This window comes from Scyliorhinus torazame, chromosome 5 (genome assembly GCF_047496885.1).
Source record: "Scyliorhinus torazame isolate Kashiwa2021f chromosome 5, sScyTor2.1, whole genome shotgun sequence".
Lineage (NCBI taxonomy): Eukaryota > Metazoa > Chordata > Chondrichthyes > Carcharhiniformes > Scyliorhinidae > Scyliorhinus > Scyliorhinus torazame.
Window position 1 is genome coordinate 161,182,681 of NC_092711.1, and position 20,101 is coordinate 161,202,781.

The following is a 20,101-nucleotide window of genomic DNA, read 5'->3' on the forward strand; positions in this document are numbered from 1 at the left end:
TCTAATTCTTCCCATTGGTCAATACCTCAGCAGGAAGGTCAGGGGTGGGCCTTCTGTCGCACATGCACAGCCTCTCCTCTTTCTTGGACATGCGCAGTCCCGTGCAGGGGGAGGGGAAATCATCCAGAGGCTTCTCGCTCTCGCCGCAGCTGTCAGCCGGAGCCGTCAGGCGGTTGCCTGGAAACCTTGCCTCGAGGAGGGGGAACAATGAGTGGGGAGGAGCTGCAGTGTCCGCGCGCCGGACCTGCGCACTGGAACCGTGAGACGTCTCCGCGGATTCCTTTGCGTGCGCCGGAAGAGTTGGTGATCCCCTATCCAATCAGCTCCCCCGTTGTCTGAAGGCAGAAGCTGGACACTGAGCAAAACTGGGACCTCACAGACGAAAAACGTCCTCCTGTCTCCAACATCTGTGAGTAAAACACTTTCTTTTCTCCTCCTTTCTATTCCTTTTCTCATTCTGACCTTCAATTGGTGACTTGCAGCAACTGAAGGGAAAGGAAGTGAATCCAGGGAGGATGCAGACTCTGCAAAGCTTGGCCCAGGTCTCTCTCTCTTAAAGACATTGACATCCTTTGCTCCCTCAGCTTGACACATTTATTTGTCTGGCTAAAAGGATGGTCTCTTTCCCAATGTTCACAATTAAAGGACTGGTTTCTCCAGGCAATGGCTGACATTTAAGGGGACAGTAAATTAATATCAGACAGAGACATGTCTCCTGTTGTTATATGGTAGAGATTAGATATATTATTTATAGTTATGTAATAACGTACATTTATTATTATTTCTAGCCTTGTAATATTGTACTGTAGTTATGTAATATATTTCCGGTTATTAGTCCACGGGGACCAGTGGGGTGTGGGAGTCATTGAATATATTCCCGGATGAGTTGGACAGATTTTTAATAAATTGTTATGTTTTAATTCGTTTTGAAACAATGAGTGCAACAGAGTAACAGAAAAAATTGTGGGAAATGGGCACAGAGCGGAACAAGAGACATTGCCAACATAAATCCAAGCAACACATTGCAGAATTAATTTGGAACAAGATATTTGAGGGATGAAATGCCAGATCAATTGAACAACCAGTTAACAGGTTAAAGTAGTGAGTGGGGAAAGAACGTAAGATTATATCACAATTCATAGATTATTATAGAATTTACAGTGCAGAAGGAGGCCATTCGGCCCATCGAGTCTGCACCGGCTCTTGGAAAGAGCACCCTACCCAAGGTCAACACCTTCACCCTATCCCCCAAACCCAGTAACCCCACCCAACACTAAGGGCAATTTTGGACACTAAGGGCAACTTATCATGGCCAATCCACCTAACCTGCACATCTTTGGACTGTGGGAGGAAACCGGAGCACCCGGAGTAAACCCACGCACACGCGGAGGATGTGCAGACTCCGCACAGACAGTGACCCAAGCCGGAATCGAACCTGGGACCCTGGAGCTGTGAAGCAATTGTGCTAACCACAATGCTACCGTGCTGCCCGACCAATCCACTTAGCCTGCACATCTTTGGGTTGTGGGGGCGAAACCCACTCAAACACGGGGAGAATGTGCAACCTCCACACGGACAGCGACCCAGAGCCGGGATCGAACCCGGGACCTCAGCGCCGCGAGGCTGCAGTGCTAATTCAGTTTGTAAACCCAAAAATATTACAAACAGACTAACAGCATAATCAAATTAATATGGTACGAAGTCTTACAACACCAGGTTAAAGTCCAACAGGTTTGTTTCGATGTCATTAGCTTTCGGAGCGCTGCTCCTTCCTCAGGTGAATGAAGAGGTCTGTTCCAGAAACATATATATAGACAAATTCAAAGATGCCAAACAATGCTTGGAATGTGACCATTAGCAGGTGATTAAATCTTTACAGATCTTTACAAATTAATATGAATCACACAACATAGATGACATAGAACTCCTATAGTGCAGAAGGTCATTTGCCCCTTCAAGTCTGCAGTGAGCCTCAGAAAGAGCATTTCACTTTAGACCACGCCCCATCCTATCTTCGTAACCCGGTGCATTGATCATGGTCAACCCACCTAACCTACACATCTTGGACACTAAGGGGCAAATTAGCGTGATCAATCCACTTTCACTGCACATCTTTGGACTGTGGGAGCAAACCAGAGCACCCGGAGGAAACACACATAGAGACGAGGCGAATATGCAAACTCCACACAGACAGCCCCCCAAGACTGGAATTAAACCTGGGTCCCAGGCGCTGAGGTAGCAGTACTAACCACTGTGCCCTACTCTGGGCCTAAGTTAAATTGAATTCACTCATGGAAAGCCCAGGAGGAACAAGTAAGTCAAATTGGAGCCTATGTATTTGAGATAGATTAACTGCCGCCATTAGTTAGGCGACAGAGAGAACAAAAGAACAGATTTTCACGCCACAATCGGGCGTGCTCCATTACCCCCTCTTCCATCTCACTTTACACCACAGGCACCAAAGTCTCCTCAAACTGCTCCTTTCACGGATAAAAGCCCCGTCTGTACCAGAGTAGGATAAAGTCAACAACACATAAACCCTCCCATAATAAGAAAAATACAAAAGAATCACAACCACAATAGATCCAAGGGGACATTCCTCAATAAGACTGAGGACCCGGAGGATTAACCCCACGGCCAGACTGTCGTTACCCTCAGGATACCTTCTCCAAAATGAGAAGAAAAGAAGGGCCAACAAGGGAATGGGGATCGAATGTCCCTCCCGCATTTTAGACCCACCTGTGAAGACCTGCATCCACCATCCACCCTTCAACAATGGTGCCACTCGGTTTTGCCATGATTAACGCTTGGATAATAGAAGACAACGGATAATAAGCACACGGCACATCTACCATAACTGAGATAAGATAATCCGAGTCCCTGCAACACTTGAGGAGAAGATATTCAATTGCGCTCACAGAATAACAACTCCCTTCAACAGGATAAAAGATAACAAATTCAGACAACGAAACAGTGATAAGGAAAGAGTCCAGATTAGAGCCTGAGTTAGTCTGAGCTGCAAACCATCCCTCCAAATCCTTGCGCTTCATGGATTTAATGAAGGCAAAGGCAGTAGTCGGATTATCGAAAGTCTTGACGGTGTTGTCGGACACAATTTTCAGGGTCGCTGGTAAAGCGACATAATTCACTCCCGCAGCCTTGAGTTCCCTTCAAACTTCATCGAAGCCTCGATGCTTCGTTTGCGTTGCTGTTGAAAAATCCTGGAAGAAGGAAAATCCTCATTCCTTATGGAGCCAGGTCCCACCTCATCTTACCCGTTTCCAGGACCTACTGCTGTGTTTCAAGTTGTGGAAGTGAATGATTACAGGCCTGGGATGAAAACTGTCCCTCAGCCTCAAAGACAGGATCCGATGCCCTTTCTAATTTGAAACACCCAGACTTCACATCCAGCTTGAGAAAACGTGGCAGCCGGTCCTCGAAGAACCTAACGGGAGCCTCACCCTCCACACCTTCTGGCAGGCTGACGACTCGGATGTTCTTTCTCTGACCCTCGGTTCTCCAAGTCCTCCAGGCTTCTCCCACGCCACTCAGCTGGTTCTCCAAGGATTTAATTCTTGCCTCCGCCGAGGAGGCATCTCGCTCAATGTTCAGGATTCTCTCTTCCGGATCGTCGAGCCTCTTCATGGTGTTGTTCAGCTTGGCCTCCTGAGCTGACAGATATTGAGTCAGCACACCCAGCCTCTGGTCAAGAACACGGAGAATGTCGCTGACATAGATCGGCCAATGATCCCACAGAATAAATGAGCAGGTTCGATGGGCCAAATGGCCAACTGCAGCTCCTATTTATTGTGATCTCTGTGCCCAGGACAGGAAGCAGTGAGCAAGGATCTGTCAATCAGCCTGAATGAGCACCTTCAGGAGAATTGGGAGGGTGAATATTAGATACAGCAGAGTGAGAATGGAGGGAGAGTGTGTGGGATGGAGATTTTGGGGAATGAGAGAGGAAAGAATGTTATCTAGGAACTAGAATTGTCTGTTCTGAATTTCTATCCAGTATTGACAGTGATGTCTTTTGTAAATTGTTTTTACAGGATATTAGAAGAGGAGGAATTACAGACAGAAATCTCAAACTTCATGTCTCAATCTGGCTGAGCCTCTTAATTCCTTGGAACTGGATATCACCGGACTTTGAATCTCGAAGGAGAAATGTTTGCTCAATCTGTCGGCTTCAAAAGATTTTAACCATCAGTGTGACTGGAAAAGCACCGAGAGACACACAACCGAGTGAGAGTGTTCCAGAGCACGGACTGTGGAAAGAGCTTTAACCAGTTACACAGCCTGAAAAGACATCACACCATTCACAGTGGGGAGAGACTGTACACGTGTTCTGTGTGTGGACGAGGCTTCAACTGATTGTCAAACCTGGAGAGACACCAGGACACCCAAAACATGGGGAAACCGTGGAAATGTGGGCACTGTGGGAAGGGATTTAGTGCTCCATCTCAGCTGGAAGCTCATCGACGCAGTCACACTGGGGAGAGGCCGTTCACCTGCTCTGTGTGTAGGAAGGGATTCATTCAGTTATCCGCCCTGAAGTCACACCAGCGAGTTCACACCGGGGAGAAGCCGTTCACCTGCTCTCAGTGTGAGAAGGGATTCACTACTTCATCTAACCTGCTGACACACCAGCGAGTGCACACTAGGGAGAGGCCGTTCACCTGCTCTCAGTGTGAGAAGGGATTCATTGCTTTATCGAACCTGCTGACACACCAGCGAGTGCACACTGGGGAGAGGCCATTCACCTGCTCTCAGTGTGAGAAGGGATTCACCACTTCATCGAACCTGCTGACACACCAGCGAGTGCACACTGGGGAGAGGCCGTTCACCTGCTCTCAGTGTGAGAAGGGATTCATTGCTTTATCAAACCTGCGGATACATCAGCGAGTTCACACTGGGGAGAGGCCGTTCACCTGCTTTCAGTGTGAGAAGGGATTCACTCGGTTATCCAGCATGCAGATACACCAGCGAATTCACACTGGGGTGAGGCCGTTCATCTGCTCTCAGTGTGAGAAGGGATTCACTCGGTTATCCCACCTGCAGAGACACCAGCGAGTTCACACTGGGGAGAAGGTGTTAACCTGCTCTTCGTGAGAGAAGGTATTCAGATATCCATACACCCTGCGGGAACACTAGCAAGTTCACACCTGGAAGAAGCCATTCACCTGCTCTGAGCAGGGGAGACATTCAATGATCCGGAGACACTAGCGAGTTAATTCTGGGAAGAGACCATTCATCTCTCAATGTGGGGAGGGGTTTTGTGATTTGTGACTCCAACAAGTTCACAATAAATTACAGATGTTGGCTCTGTTGTGATTGTTTCTGCTCTCACTGACATCCAGGACTGCATTTTGTTCATTCTGACATCTGGTGAATGGTGATGATTGGAGGGTTTCTTTCTGCTGGACTGGCCGGTCTAACACCTCTGCCTCCGGTGGGCTGACCATTTTTGAGCCTCGTTGCGATTACCTGGTTCCAAGTTTGTCGAGGGGCACAGAATGAAAAGGTGTTTGCAGGTTGGAAGATATTTAGTCCCCAAAGCAGCCACGTTGCCATGAAGATGGGCTGTGGTGGTTACAGGGTTCTTTTGTCTAATTTATCTGGGTGTTTCTCACAGAAGGAAACTGTCATGGTCTGAGGGGCAAGTTGTCTGTGGTAGATTGGGAAATTACAATAAACAGATCACTGAAAGTGGCAACGCAGGTGGATAAGGAGCTAAGAAGGCAGACGGCATGTTTGTCTTCATTGGTCGGGGCATTGAGTTTAAAAATTGGCAAGTCATGCTGCAGCTGTACAGAGCCTTAGTTAGGCCACACGTGGAATATTGCCTACAATTCTGGTCACCACATTACCTAAAGGATGTGGAGGCTTTGGAGAGAGTACAGAGGAGTTTTACCAGGATGTTGCCCGGCATGGAGGGTATTAGCTGTGAGGAGAGGTTAGATAAAGTCAGATTGTTTTCACTAGAGCAACGGAGGTTGAGGGACGACCTGATAAAAGTTTACAAAACTGAGTGGCATGGACAGAGTGGATAGTCAGAAGCTTTTTCCCAGTTTGTAAAAGTCAATTACCAGGTGACATAGGTTTAAGGTGCGAGGGGCAAAGTTTAGCCAAGATGTACGAGGGACGTTTTTTACACAGAGGGTGGTGAGTGCCTGGAACTCGCTGCCGGAGGAGGTGGTGGAAGCAGGTACGATAGTGACGTTTAAGAGGCATCTTGACGAATACATGAATAGGATAGGAATAGACGGATACAGACCCTGGAAGCACAGAAGGTTTTAGTTTAGACAGACATCATGATCCGAGCAGGCTTGGTGGGCCGAAGGGCCTGTTCCTGTGCTGTACTGTCCTTTGTTCTTTGTTGTTCTTTGAATGCCGATAGACAATAGACAGGCAACCACTCGCATTTTATTTACATAAAATATAGATACCTTTTAAGAAGCAAAAATTAAACAGCAAAATGAAGCTATCGTGACGAACAAGAAATGTTAAAGATTCCATTAGATCAATGGAGGAGATAATATAGTAGCGAGCCTGAGGATTGGGAACTTGTTTTAGAATTCAGCAAAGGATCAAGAAACTGATGAAGAGAAAATAGAATATGAGAGCAAACTGGGGAGAACTGGAAAAGCTTCTATAGGAATGTGAAAAGGAAAAGATTAGCAAAGACCAATGTGGGTCCATTCCAGGCAGAGACAGGAGAGTTTATAATGGGGAATAAGGAAATGGCAGAGAAACTAAACAATGTGTGTCTGTCTTCACAGAGAAAGATACAGAAATTGTCTGAAAAATATCAGAGAACCAAGGGACTAGTGAGCAGGAGGAACTGAAAGAGATTAGTATTAGTGAAAAAGCAGTACTGGAGAAATTAATGTGGTTGAAAGTTAATAAATCCCCAAAAGCTGATGCTCTACATCCCAGAGTGTTGAAAGAGGTGGCTGTAGAGATAGTGGATACATTGGTGATCATCTTTCAAAATTCTATAGATTCTGGAATGGTTCCTGCAGATTGGAAGGTGGTAAATGTAACCCCAATATTTAAGGAGGGAGAGAGAAAACGGGGAACCACAAACCCATTAGCCTGACATCAGTAGGAGGGAAAATGCTACAATCGATTATAAAGGATGTAATAACATACGAATTAGGAGCAGGAGTAGGCCACTCGGCCCCTCGAGCCAGCTCCACCATTCAATAAGTTCCCAGCTGATCTGATTGAAACCTCAACTCCACAGAGGCCCCTTAGAAAATACGTCTGAGGAAATAGTAAGCATATTCTTTATTATTATAATCTTTATTATTCTCACAAGTAAGCTTACATTAACACTGCAATGAAGTTACTGTGAAAATCCGCTAGTCGCCACACTCCAGCACCTGTTCGTGTACACAGAGGGAGAATTCAGAATGTCCAATTCACCTAACAAGCACGTCTTTTGGGACATGTGGGAGGCACCCGGAGGAAACCTACGCAGTTTTGGGGAGGACGTGCAGACTCCGCACAGGCAGTGACCCAAGCCGGGAATTGAACCCGGGTCCCTGGAGCTGTGAAGCAACAGAGCTAACCACTGTGCCTTCATGCTGCTGTGTCAGTTATGGGGAACAAGGAAATGGCCGAGGAGTTAAACAGACATTATGCATCAAGATACTTCGAATATCCCATTAATATTAAAGAATACGGAGGGAGCAATTAAGTACCATCACTGGAGAAGTCGTATTGGACAAACTAATGGGGATAAGATAAGTCCCCTGGATGGCTGCATCCTCGGATCCTAAAAGAAATGGCTGCAGGGATAGTGGATGCATTGATTGTAATTTTTAAAAAATCCTTGGATTCTGGAGCAGTACCAGAGAACTGGAAAACTGCCAATGTGACAACCCCCCGATTCAGAATGGGAGGGAGGCATAAAATGAGACACTATCGGACGATTAGCCTGACATTTATTATTTATTTGTTTTTGTTTTTTTTAGCTTAACGTTTATTATTGAAAAAATGTTGGAATAAATGAGGAAGTAATAGCAGCACATTCAGAAAATCTGAAGATATTAAGGCTGAGAGATTTTTTAAAAAATGTAAATTTAGAGTTCCCAAATTTTTTCCAATTAAGGGGCAATTTAGCGTGGCCAATCCACCTACCCTGCACATCTTTTGGGTTGTGGGGGCGAAACCCACGCAAACACGGGGAGAATGTGCAAACTCCACACGGACAGTGACCCAGAGCCGGGATCGAACCTGGGACCTCGGCGGCGTGAGGCAGAGAAAATCCCTCTCAGAGAAAAAAGTTCTCCTCTGCCTTAAATGGGCAAGTTATTACTTTTGAAGTGACTCCAATTTCTAGATTCTCCCACAAGAGGAAACATCCTTTCCACATCCACCCTGTCAAGGCCCCTCAGGATCTTTCACGGTTCAATCAAGTCACCGAAACTCCATCGGATACAAGCCCAGCCTGTCCAATCATTCCTCATAAGACCAGCCTCTAATTCCAGGTATGAGTCCAGTAAACCTTCTCTGAACTGCTTCCAACACATTTACATCATTCCTTAAACGAGAGCAATACTGTACACAGTGCTCCAGATGTGGTCTCACCAATGTCCTGTATAACTGAAGCATAACCTCCCTACTTTTGTATTAAATTCCCCTCACAATAAACAATAACATTCCATTAGCTTTCCTAATTACTTGCTGTACCTGTATACTCGCCTTTTGTGATTCATGCTCTTGGACACCCAGATCCCTCTGAATCTCAGAGCTCTGCAGTCTCTCACCATTTAGATAATAAGCTTTTATATTCTTCTGGCCAACATGGACAATCACACCTTTTCCCACGTTCTCCAATTGACAGATCTTATTCCACTCATTTAACATCTACCTTTGTAACCTCAATATGTCCTCTTCACAATTTACTTTCCTACCTATCTTTGTATCATTGGAACATAGGAGCAGGAGTTGGCCATTCAGCCCGTCGAGCCTGTTTCATCATTCAATACGATCATGGCTGATCATCCACTTCAATGTCTTTTCCCCCACACTATCCCCATATCCATTTGTGTTATTGGTATTTAGAAATCTGTCTCTGCTTTAAACACACACAGTGACTGAGCTCCCACAGCCCTCTGGGGTAGAGAATTCCAAAGATTTACAACTTGTAGATCTCTGTAGATCAAACCATTGCCCCGTTCTATCCCCATATCCCTGTCAATTTATTTCCCTCAAAAGCCCATCCAATTTCCCTTTGGAAACATTCCAACATCTCTACTTCTACCCGCATCATAGGAAGTGGCTTCCAGGTATTTCCCACTTTCTTCAAATGCAAATGAGTCTCAGAGAGCACAGAAAGAGGCCATTCTGTCCATTGTTCCCATGCTAGCTCTTTGAATGAGTTATCTAATTAGTCCCATCGCCCGGTGAGTTTATTTTTCTACAGAATCTGTCCAGTTCCCTTGTTAAAGTTACAGTTGAATTTACTTCCTGCACCTTTGTCAGGCAGTGAATCCCAACAACTCGTTCTGTTTTAAATCGAATAATTTTACGATATGCTGTTTGGATTTTCACAGGGGATTTGAAATGGAGAGAAAGACATGGTTGTTACACAAAATCAAGACTCAGTCTTTATGAGCGATAATTATGAATGGGCAGAGTGTGAAATACCCAGGTTTGCGGTGCCAAGGTGCCAGTCTGGCAGTGCCAAGGTGCACACGTTCCAGGGGCTGGGCTGGGGAGCCACCCTGCCCTATCCCTGACCACTCAGGGGCCTCCAATGGCCTGGGAACCCCTCAGGTACCGTGATGCCTGGCCCATGTCTGTGTGGGCCAATACTAATCGGCGTCCATGTGACCGATGGGGACTCGGACTCTCCTGCGATCTAACTGGCGCACTTGGATTCGCGCCTTGCGCATCGTGGCCATTAGGTCGTGCCCTGATTCTCATTTGCTGTAAAAATGTCAAAGGTTAATTGCTGTGTATGTAAAGAAGGTGCAATGAAGATAAATGTACTGGCAAGAGAGACCTTCAAGTTCTGATTAGCCACAACATTTGAAACTGTATGAATAAGGGATTGTATAGAATCGGATAAAGGGTTAGTATGAAACAGTTCTATTGTACTCCTGTCTAAGATAATGAGAGAAGGTAGAGTCAGTAATTAGGATCCAATTAAATTAATCCAGTGACCAAATTGACCAATTATGTTACAACAGGCCCAACTCTGACGTGAGGTAATGGTCACTTTGGGGATAAAAGTAGAGGTTCTGAAGGTCTTCCTTGCTGGCCAAGTACTGAAGACTCCCGAGGCCGAGTTCCAAGGAAATTACTGTCAAAGAAGGAGCCAGAGAGGGTTACGCTTCTACAGACTGATCACCCACATGAAGTTGTAAAAGTCAATGTCTTTTATTCAGTAAACCTTATTTATTTAATAAACCTATTTTAAAATCTACTATCCAGAGAATTCTGCCTTTGTCTTAATTGGTTAATTTATTAAATGGTAAGTTGGGGGTGGCTGAAAACAATTAAGTTCCAGATAACAAGATCAGATAACAGAAATCTTCAATTTAAAAACTTGCATTTCTATAGCGCCTTTCACAAACACAGAATATCCCAACGTGCTTTCCAGTCAATTAAATATTTTTGAAGTGTCACTGCTGTAATGTAGGAAAAACAGCAGCCAATTTATACAGCAAGATCCCACACACAGCAATGTGATAATGAGCAGATGATGTGTTTTTAGTGATATTGACTGAGGGATAAATATTGACCGGGACACCGGGGATAACTCCCCTGCTCTTCTTCAAAATAGTGGCTGTGGGAACTTTTACACCCACCTGAGAGGGGCAGACAGGGCCTCAGTTTAACATCTTATTTGAAAGAAGGTTGTTCTGACAGTGCAGCACTCCCTCAGTGCTGGGGTGAGAAATGTTGGATGTGATTTTTGTCTTCAGGTCCCTGGACTGGGATTTGATCCCACAACCTTCTGACCTAGACTTAGAGCTGCCCACTGAGCCATGGCTGACACTATCGACAATTCAAAGTAAGAAAGGGAAAGTTACCCTTTAAACCCCACCCTTTGCCTCCAGTGCCCAAATATAATAATAAAAACCCCAGGATAAATAACATATTTGACTGACAAATGTTGAAGTGTTGATTTAGAGACACAAGTTTTAACTTCCCATTTGAGCCTCGGGCACCTTTCTGTCTCTATTGCTCGTGTCAATAACAGGCAGGAGCTGAGGACTGAATTTAGCTGAGAATAATGGGACCTGCACCCCAGTTGAGAAACTGCGAAGGATGTCGCGCTAATGGAGGACTGACTGGGAAATGGGCCTTTAAACATTTGTTATATTGATCACTCAGAGCTAAAGAGAAACCCGTCTCTTTAAATACATATACTGGGAAGAGGCTGCAATGAAATCTGTCCCTTTTAACCTGCACAAAAGCAGGAGGCTCAGATTCACAGACTGCAGGAGGAGTCCATTCAGCCCATTGTGTCCCTGCTATCTCTTTGAAAGGACTCTCTGATTTATCCAACTGCTCTGCCCTATCCCCACATCCCTGCAAATTCTTCCCTTTCAAGTATTTACTCTTTGGAAATATACAATTGAATCTGATTTCAGACAGATCAGAACAACTCACTGTGTCATAAAATAAAATCTCATCTCCTCTCTGGCTCCTTTGCCAATTACCTCAGAGAGACTCACTTTCTGTTAAAGAGCCTGTCAACCCCTCACCCACTTTCCCTAAAGTGCATCAAACTAATAATGAAAAATCTAATATTTTTGCTGATAAAAGTTTATTAATGAAACAAAACATGGTTAAAAGACACAAATTGACTTGGGGATCAAAGACAACCAGAGTAAAAGATGTTCACAATGTTCTGGACCCAAATGGTTTCTCTTTAATTCATCTGTAGCCTGTTCCCTGCCTTCTTTGTGGAACACCTCCGCTCAGTCCACAAGCATGACCCTGACCTTCCTCTTGCTGCCATTAGAATTCACCACCTTGCTCTCAGGCTCACATTCCTCGGCCTACTGCAATGTTCCGGAGAAGCCCAACACATGCTGGACGAACAGCCCCTCATCTTCTGATGAGGCACTTTACAGCTACTGGACTCAACATTGAGTTCAACAACTTCAGACCGGAACTCTCCTCCATTTCGATTTGTTTTTTTTACCGGGTGCCAGTCTGCATCACTTCCAGAAGGAGCTGTCCTTTATTCTGCCATTAACATTTACTCTGGACCAATGCTTTGATTCTTTACGACAACCATTACCTCTCCCTTTACCTTTTGTTCCAGGACATTTTTGTCATTTAATCTCAGCCACCCTCGAACCAGTCCCTGACTTTCTCTTTTGTTCTGCCTGACCCTCCCCCAATGAACATTCACCTGAGGAAGGAGCAGTGCTCCGAAAGCTAGTGTTTGAAACAAACCTGTTGGACTTTAACCTGGTGTTGTAAGACTTAAACTCATTCGTGGAAATACACAGGATTCCCCAGGTTCATTGTTCTTTGGGACATTCCTGTCAAACCAACTGTTCACCCACGACAGAGTCTGATGGCCTCTGTCCGTCAATGAGAGGTTAGCTGCACATCAATATCATAGCTCTGTTCTTCTGCATAAGGAGCTTGGCAGCGGTTAGAGAGAGAGAGAGAAAGAATGCTGTTCTGAATAGTTACATACTAGAAGGCTTTGGAAATTGACCAAGAGAGGTCATGAAAGTTACCACCGAGGCAGGCTTTCGAAAACGGTTATGAACGAATATTCCCAACAGAAGAAAAATTGCTTTGTTAAATGGAAGCATTGCCTTTGCCTGTTTGTGTCAGGGGAAAGAGAGCTGCATGTTCACGTAAAGTGTTGCTTAATGAGAACTGACACCTTACATTTAAGAAAGTATATGTAATGGGGGGGAGGGAAGGTTAAAACTACAAGAAGTATAACCAAAGCAGGTCAGCATGTGAGAAGAAGATAGAGGTTTTTTGTTGTTTTTTTTAATAAATATTTTTATTCTCCTTTTTCACATTTTCACCCACATTTTCACCCATCAACAATAAACAATAATCACCAAGATATGTCAATCCCCATAATAACAACGATCCCATCCGCCCACCAACCCCCAAACCTCAGCCCACATGTTTACATAAACAAATGACAAAAAGGAATCAGAGATTACCCGTAGTCACCCTTAATCTACACAGCCCCCCCACCCACCCGCTCAACTAATGTTCGATGTTATCCAGTTCTTCAAAGTGCATAATAAATAGTGCCCATGACTTGTAGAACCCCTCCAAGCTTCCCTCAGTTCAAACTTAACCTTCTCAAGGGTCAAGTATTCCAACAGGTCCCCCCGCCACGCCAGGGCACTGGGTGGAGAGGCTGCTCTCCATCCCAGCAGGATCCGCCTTTGGGCGATCAACGAGGCGAAGGCTATGATATCTGCCTCCGCACCCGTTTCCAACCCTGGCTGGTCCGACACCCCGAATATGGCCTTCTGGGGACCCGGGTCCAGTTTCACACGCACCACCTTGGAAACTACCCTAAACACCTCCTTCCGGTCCTAGCTTTGGACAGGACCAAAACATATGAACGTGATTCGCGCCCATTCGCGCCCCCCCCCCCCACAACACTCACACACATCCCCGACTCCTTCAAAAAATCGCGCCCCCCCCCCCCCCCCGCAACGCTCACACACATCCTCTACTTCTTCAAAAAATCGGCTCATCCTCGCCCTCGTGAGGTGCACTCTATATACCACCTTCAGCTGTATCAGCCCCAACCTCGCACATGAGGTGGAGGCATTCACTCTCCGGAGCACCTCACACCAGACCCCCTCCTCTATAACCTCTCCCAACTCTTCCTCCCACTTTGCTTTGATCCCTTCCAGTGGTGCCTTATCCTCTTCCAGAATAGCTCCATACACCGCTGACACTGCCCCCTTCTCCAGTCCCCTTGTCGTCAACACCTCCTCCAGCAATGTGGAGGCTGGTTCCTCTGGGAAGCTCTGTATCTCCTTCCTGGCAAAATCCCGAACCTGCATGTACCTAAACATTTCTCCCTGCTCTAGCCCATACTTCACTTCCAGCTCCCTCAATCCTGCAAACCGACCCCGAAGAAACAAATCTTTTAGCGTCTTAATCCCCTTCTCTTCCCATTTCCGAAAACTTCCATCCCACCTCCCTGGCTCAAATCTGTGGTTCCCCCGAATTGGCATTTCCCTTGACCCTGCCCCCAACCCGAAGTGTTGGCGAAACTGCCTCCAGATTTTCAATGAAGCTATTATTACCGGACTCCCTGAATATTTCCCCGGAGCTATTGGGAGCGGCGCTGTGGCAAGTGCCTTCAGCCCCGACCCCCTGCACAAACTCTCCTCCATTCTGACCCACTGAGAATCAACCCCTCTGACCCAGCTCCGCACTTTCTCCACGTTCGCCGCCCAGTAGTAGTACAACAGGTTCGGGAGACCCAAACCCCCTGCCTGCTTCCCCTCTGTAGCAGCACCTTTCTCACTCTGGCCACCTTCCCTTCCCCATATGAATGAGGTAATCCTTCCCTCAATCTCCCTGAAAAAATACTTTGGCAGGAAAATCGGTAGGCATTGAAAAATAAACAGGAATCGCGGCAACACATTCATTTTAACCGTCTGTACCCGACCTGCCAGTGACGAGGAAGGCTGTCCCACCTTGCCAGATCGGCTTTCACTCTCCCCACCAAACTAGTGATGTTGTACCTGCGAAGCCTCCCCCACTCCCGGGCAACCTGCACCCCCAGATACCTAAAATGAATCCCTGCTCTACGGAATGGCAGCCCCCCCCACCCCTGTCCCCACCCCCGGCCGAGACACCACAAAGTACTCACTCTTGTCCAGGTTCAACTTGTACCCCGAGAAAGACCCAAATACCCGCAGTAGCTCCAATATTCCTCCTATCGACGCACTCGGCTCTGACACATACAGCAGCAAGTCATCGGCATATAAGGACACCCTGTGCTCTACCCCCGCCCCCCCACACTATTCCTTTCCATGCTCCCGAACTTCTCAATGCGATGGCCAATGGCTCAATCGCAAGTGCAAACAGCAGGGGGGACATAGAACATTTCTCGTCCCACGGTGGAGAGAAAAGTATCGCGAACTGATATTATTTGTGCGGACATTCGCCTTCGGTTCCTTATATAATAGCTTTACCCAGTTCACAAACCTTGGTCCAATCCCAAACCGCTCCAGCACTGCCATCAGGTACCCCCATTCTACCCGATCAAACGCCTTCTCGGCATCCAATGCCACAACTACCTCTGTTTCCTTTCTTTCCACCAGTGCCATAACAACGTTCAAAACCCTCCTAATGTTTGAAAACAGCTGCCTCCCTTTCACGAACCCCGTCTGATCCTCCCCTATCACCTTCGGAAGGCACTCCTCCAGCCTACCCGCCAGTACCTTCGCCAACACTTTTACGTCCACATTCAGAAGTGATATGGGCCGATACGACCCACACTCAGTCGGATCTTTATCTTTTTTTAGTAACAGGGACATCGATGCCTGCCCCAAGGTTTGTGGCAACACCCCCTTCCCTATCGCCTCCTCAAACATCCCCACCATCAGGGGTGCCAACCTATCCTTAAATTTTTTATAATATTCCACCGGAAACCCATCCGGCCCTGCCACCTTCCCCGACTGCATCCTCCCAATCGCATCCTTTATCTCCTGCTCCATTATTGCTCCTTCTAATGTAGCCCTGTCCCCCTCCCCTAGCCTCGGGTACTCCAACCCATCGAGAAATTCCTGCATCTCACGGTCTCCTCCGAGTGGCTCTGACTTGTACAACCTCTCATAAAACTCCTCAAAAACCTTGTTAATCAGCACTGGGGCCACCACCAACTTCCCTGCCCTATCCTTCACCTGAAGAATTTCCCTTGCCGCTGCCTCCCTCCGGAGCTGACCTGCTAACATATCTCCATGTTCATAAACTGTACCCCTTGCTCGTCTCAGTTGGCGCACCGCCTTCCTGGTGGACAGTCGGTTGAAGCTCGGCTGTAGTTCCTTCCTCTTTTCCAGCTTTGCCGGGTCCCCATCCTCTGCATACCTCCTATCTACCTCCAACATCTCATCTATTACCCTCTGCCGCTCCAACCTCTCCTCCTTATCCACCCTAGCCTTAAACAAAATTACCTCACCTCTCACCACTGCCTTTAGAGCCTCCCAGATGACTGCCTTCGACACCTCACCCGTACAATTGAAACCTACATATTCCTTAATTACCGTTTCAATTTTCTCTCAGAATACTTGGTTCCCCAAAAGCCCCACATCCAGTTTCCACCCCGGTCTCTGCGCTGCCCCCTTCTCTAGCACCATATCCACTCAATGTGGAGCGTGATCTGACACTGCAATTGCAGAGTATTACGACCCCTTGACTCCAGCCAGCAAAGCCTTCCCCACCACAAAAAAGTAGATCCGCGAGTATACCTTATGGACCGCTGAGAAAAACGAATACTCCCGTTCCCTTGGGTGCAGGAACCTCCAAGGGTCCACCCCTCCCATTTCCACCATTAGCCCAGCCAGCGCCTTCGCCCCCCCTGATGGGACCAGCGAGCGTGGCCATGATCTGTCCAACCTTGGTTCCTGCACCAGGTTCCAGACCCCCCCCACAATCAGCTCATGCGTGTCTAAGTCGTGAATAACCCCAACCACCTTCCTCACGAATCCCACATCGTCCCAATTGGGACCGTATACACTTAACAGAGCCACTAATCTCCCCTCCAATGCCCCTGTCACAATCACATGTCTACCCCCCTGATCTGCCACCACCTTCTCCATCTGGAAGCGTACCCTTTTGCTGACCAGCACCGCTACCCCTCGAGCCCTTCCATCAAATCCGGCGTGAAACACTAAACGCTAACCCAGCCCTTTTTATGTCTCACCTGGTCCTTCACCCTCAAGTGAGTCTCCTGCAGCATTGCTATATCGGCTTTCAAACTTTTAAGATGTTCAAGCACCCTTGACCTCTTGACCAGACCTCCTAGCCCTCTCACGTTCCACGTGATTATCCTTACTGGGGGTCTCTCACCCCCCCCACCTTTCTTATCCACCATCACCATACCACCGGGCCCTCCCCCATAAGCCTGACCCGCCCCTGTCCATTGTTAACATCAAACCCCTTCCCCCCCTCCCAAGAACCCCCCCCTACAAAAACATCCCCCAACATCTCTCCCTCCACCCCCTCTTGCTCGCCTCGTAGGCCCATTGAAGTCTGCTACCCAGGCTCCAACGTCCGCAGTCCTCCTCTCACCTCACCCCCGTTCACTAACTGACTCTAGTTAGCTAGCGCGGGTGGCTCCCCCCCTCCCCCCCCCCTCCCCCCGCCAATACCTGTCGCCCCCTTCCACCCAGTCCCAGAGAAAGAAACAGCAAAACAAACCCAACAATCCAACCCCTACAATTCACGAACATAACATTTAACCGTCGCAACACAGAACACCATTAACTGGAACTCTGCAACAATGCAAAGAGAAGTAAATTTCAAATTTCAATACAAATCAGTTAAAAAAAAGTTGTAACATTTGTACATTTTCCAGCCGCTCAAACACAGTCCACAGTCTTTCTTCCTGTTCCGCTCTTCACGTCTGTCCCAAGCCTTCTGCCCTCACGAACGCCTCAGCCGCCTCCGCTGTCTCAAAATAAAAGTCTTTGGCTTTATATGTTACTCTCAACTTCGCCGGGTACACCACACCAAATCGCACCCCCTTCTTGTACAAAGCCGCCTTCACTCGCCCAAACGCCGCTCGTCTTTTTGCCAACTCCACCGTCCAATCCTGGTAGATCCGAACCGCAGTACCATCCCACAGCACCTCACGCTTCTGCTTCGCCCAGCTTAATACTTTCTCCTTCATGCAAAACTTATGGAAGCAGATAATTACTGCCCTTGGTGGCTCGTTCACTTTGGGCTTCGGCCTTAATGACCGATGAGCTCGGTCTAGCTCGTACAGGGTGGGGTTCTCACCCTCCCCCATCAGCTCCGCTAACTTCTTAGCGAAGTATTGCGTTGGCCTTGGGCCCTCTGTCCCTTCGGGCAAGCCCACAATTCTCAAATTGTGCCGCCTTGAGCGGTTTTCCAAGTCTTCCAGCTTTGCTCGGAGCCCTCTGTTAACCTCCACCACCCTCCGCAGCTCGTCTCCCATCGAGGGGAGCTGGTCGCTGTGTCGTGTCACGGCCTCCTCCACCTCCTTCATCTTCTCGCCCTGCTCTCTCACCTCGGCCAATGCCTTTGCCACCTCCACCGTGATCGGGCCGATTTGCCTCCTCCAACAATGACCTCACCACGACCACCATCTCTTTCCTCAGGATCTCCATGTGCCTCACCAAACGTTTTTCCAGCTCCACCACCATCACCTCGGTCACCTTCTCCACCGTAAGTAGTGCGGTCCCACCTTGCAGTTCGGCTTCCGCCATCCTGTCAACACTTTTCTTTTGCTCGTCTTCTCCTTCGGCGGCGAACCCGCGTTTCCTCCTTTCTTTGACGCTGCTTTTCGCATCTTTTAGCAGCTTATTGTTTTTTATCTTCTTTCCTTTCTCCTCTCTCCCCCTTCACTCTCCTGCCCTTCATCGATCTGACATTCTTCTTTTTTGAGAAAAAAAAAGTTTTTAACAAACTTCCATGAATCTTCTTTCTTTCTCCTCTACATTCACCTGGGACCAGGCTTCAAACCTTCTTCTTCCTAGGTGGGAGCCATCCGACGTGGAGCACCCTCCCTACATGGCGCTCGGGCCTGCCGCCTTGACCTCTTCGTAGCTCCGCCTCCGCTGCTCCGACCTGCCGGGCCCGACGCCTCAGCCTCCGCCTCCCAACACCCGCACGGGGTTCTTCGCCGGCTTTTAAACCGGCCCCGCTGGCTGCTCGTGGCGGCCCCAAAGGCCGACGATAGTCGGGGACTGCGTGGGGTCTCATGGATTTCCCCGAAATCGCCGCGAATCACGGCTACGGGCGGGAGCTCTTTTTTTTGCGGCCACCCTGCTCGCCCACCCCACCGGAAGCCAATAAAGAATATTCTTATGCTCTCCAAAATTTATTTTCCAAGGAGCCTCTGTGTAGTTGAGGTCACAATCAGATCAGCCGGGAACTTATTGAATGGTGGAGCAGGCTCGAGGGGCCGAGTGGCCTAGTCCTGCTCCTAATTCGTATGTTATCACATCCTTTATAATAGATTGCAGCATTTTCCCTCCTACTGATGTCAGGCTCATGGGTCTGTGGTTCCCCATTTTCTCTCTCTCTCCTTAAATATTGGGGTTACATTAACCACCTTCCAATCTGCAGGAACCATTCCAGAATCTATAGAATTTTGAAAGATGATCACCAATGTATCCACTATCTCTACAGCCACCTCTTTCAACACTCTGGGATGTCGAGCATTAGCTTTTGGGGATTTATTAACTGTCAATCCCATTATTTTCTCCAGTGCTGCTTTTGCACTAATACTAATCTCTTGCAGTTCCTCGTGCTCAATAGTTCCTTGGTTCTCTCGTGTTTTTGGGATGATTTCTATATCTTCCTCTGTGAAGACAGACTCACATTGTTTAGTTTCTCTGCCATTTCCTTATTCCCCATTATAAACTCTCCTGTCTCTGCCTGGAATGGACCCACATTGGTCTTTGCTAATCTTTTCCTTTTCATATTCCTACAGGAGCTTTTCCAGTTCTCCTCAGTTTGCTCTCACATGGCTATTTATCAGTTTCTTGATCCTCCTTTGCTGAATTCTGACACAAGTTCCCAATCCTCAGGCTCACTACTATATTGTCTCCTCCATTGATCTAATGGAATCTTTAACTTTTCTTGTTCGCCACGATAGCTTCACTTTTGCTGTTTAATTTTTGCCTCTTAAAGGAATCTATATTTTATGTAAATAAAATGCGAGTGGTTGCCTGTCTATTGTCTACTGTCATACAAAGAACAAAGGACAGTACAGCACAGGAACAGGCCCTTCGGCCCACCAAGCCTGCTCGGATCATGATGTCTGACTAAACTAAAACCTTTTGTGCTTCCAGGGTCTGTATCCGTCTATTCCCATCCTATTCATGTATTTGTCAAGATGCCTCTTAAACGTCACTATCGTACCTGCTTC

The 20,101-nt window shown here is 47.4% G+C and overlaps 1 long non-coding RNA gene across 1 annotated transcript; it reads left to right on the forward strand.

Moving 5' to 3' along the window:
* The first annotated feature begins 137 nt into the window (after positions 1-137).
* Positions 138-5,329, forward strand: LOC140422271 (uncharacterized). The gene is made up of 2 exons (XR_011947345.1): positions 138-409; positions 4,053-5,329. It is a non-coding gene; the product is annotated as an uncharacterized lncRNA (long non-coding RNA).
* The last annotated feature ends 14,772 nt before the right edge of the window (positions 5,330-20,101 follow it).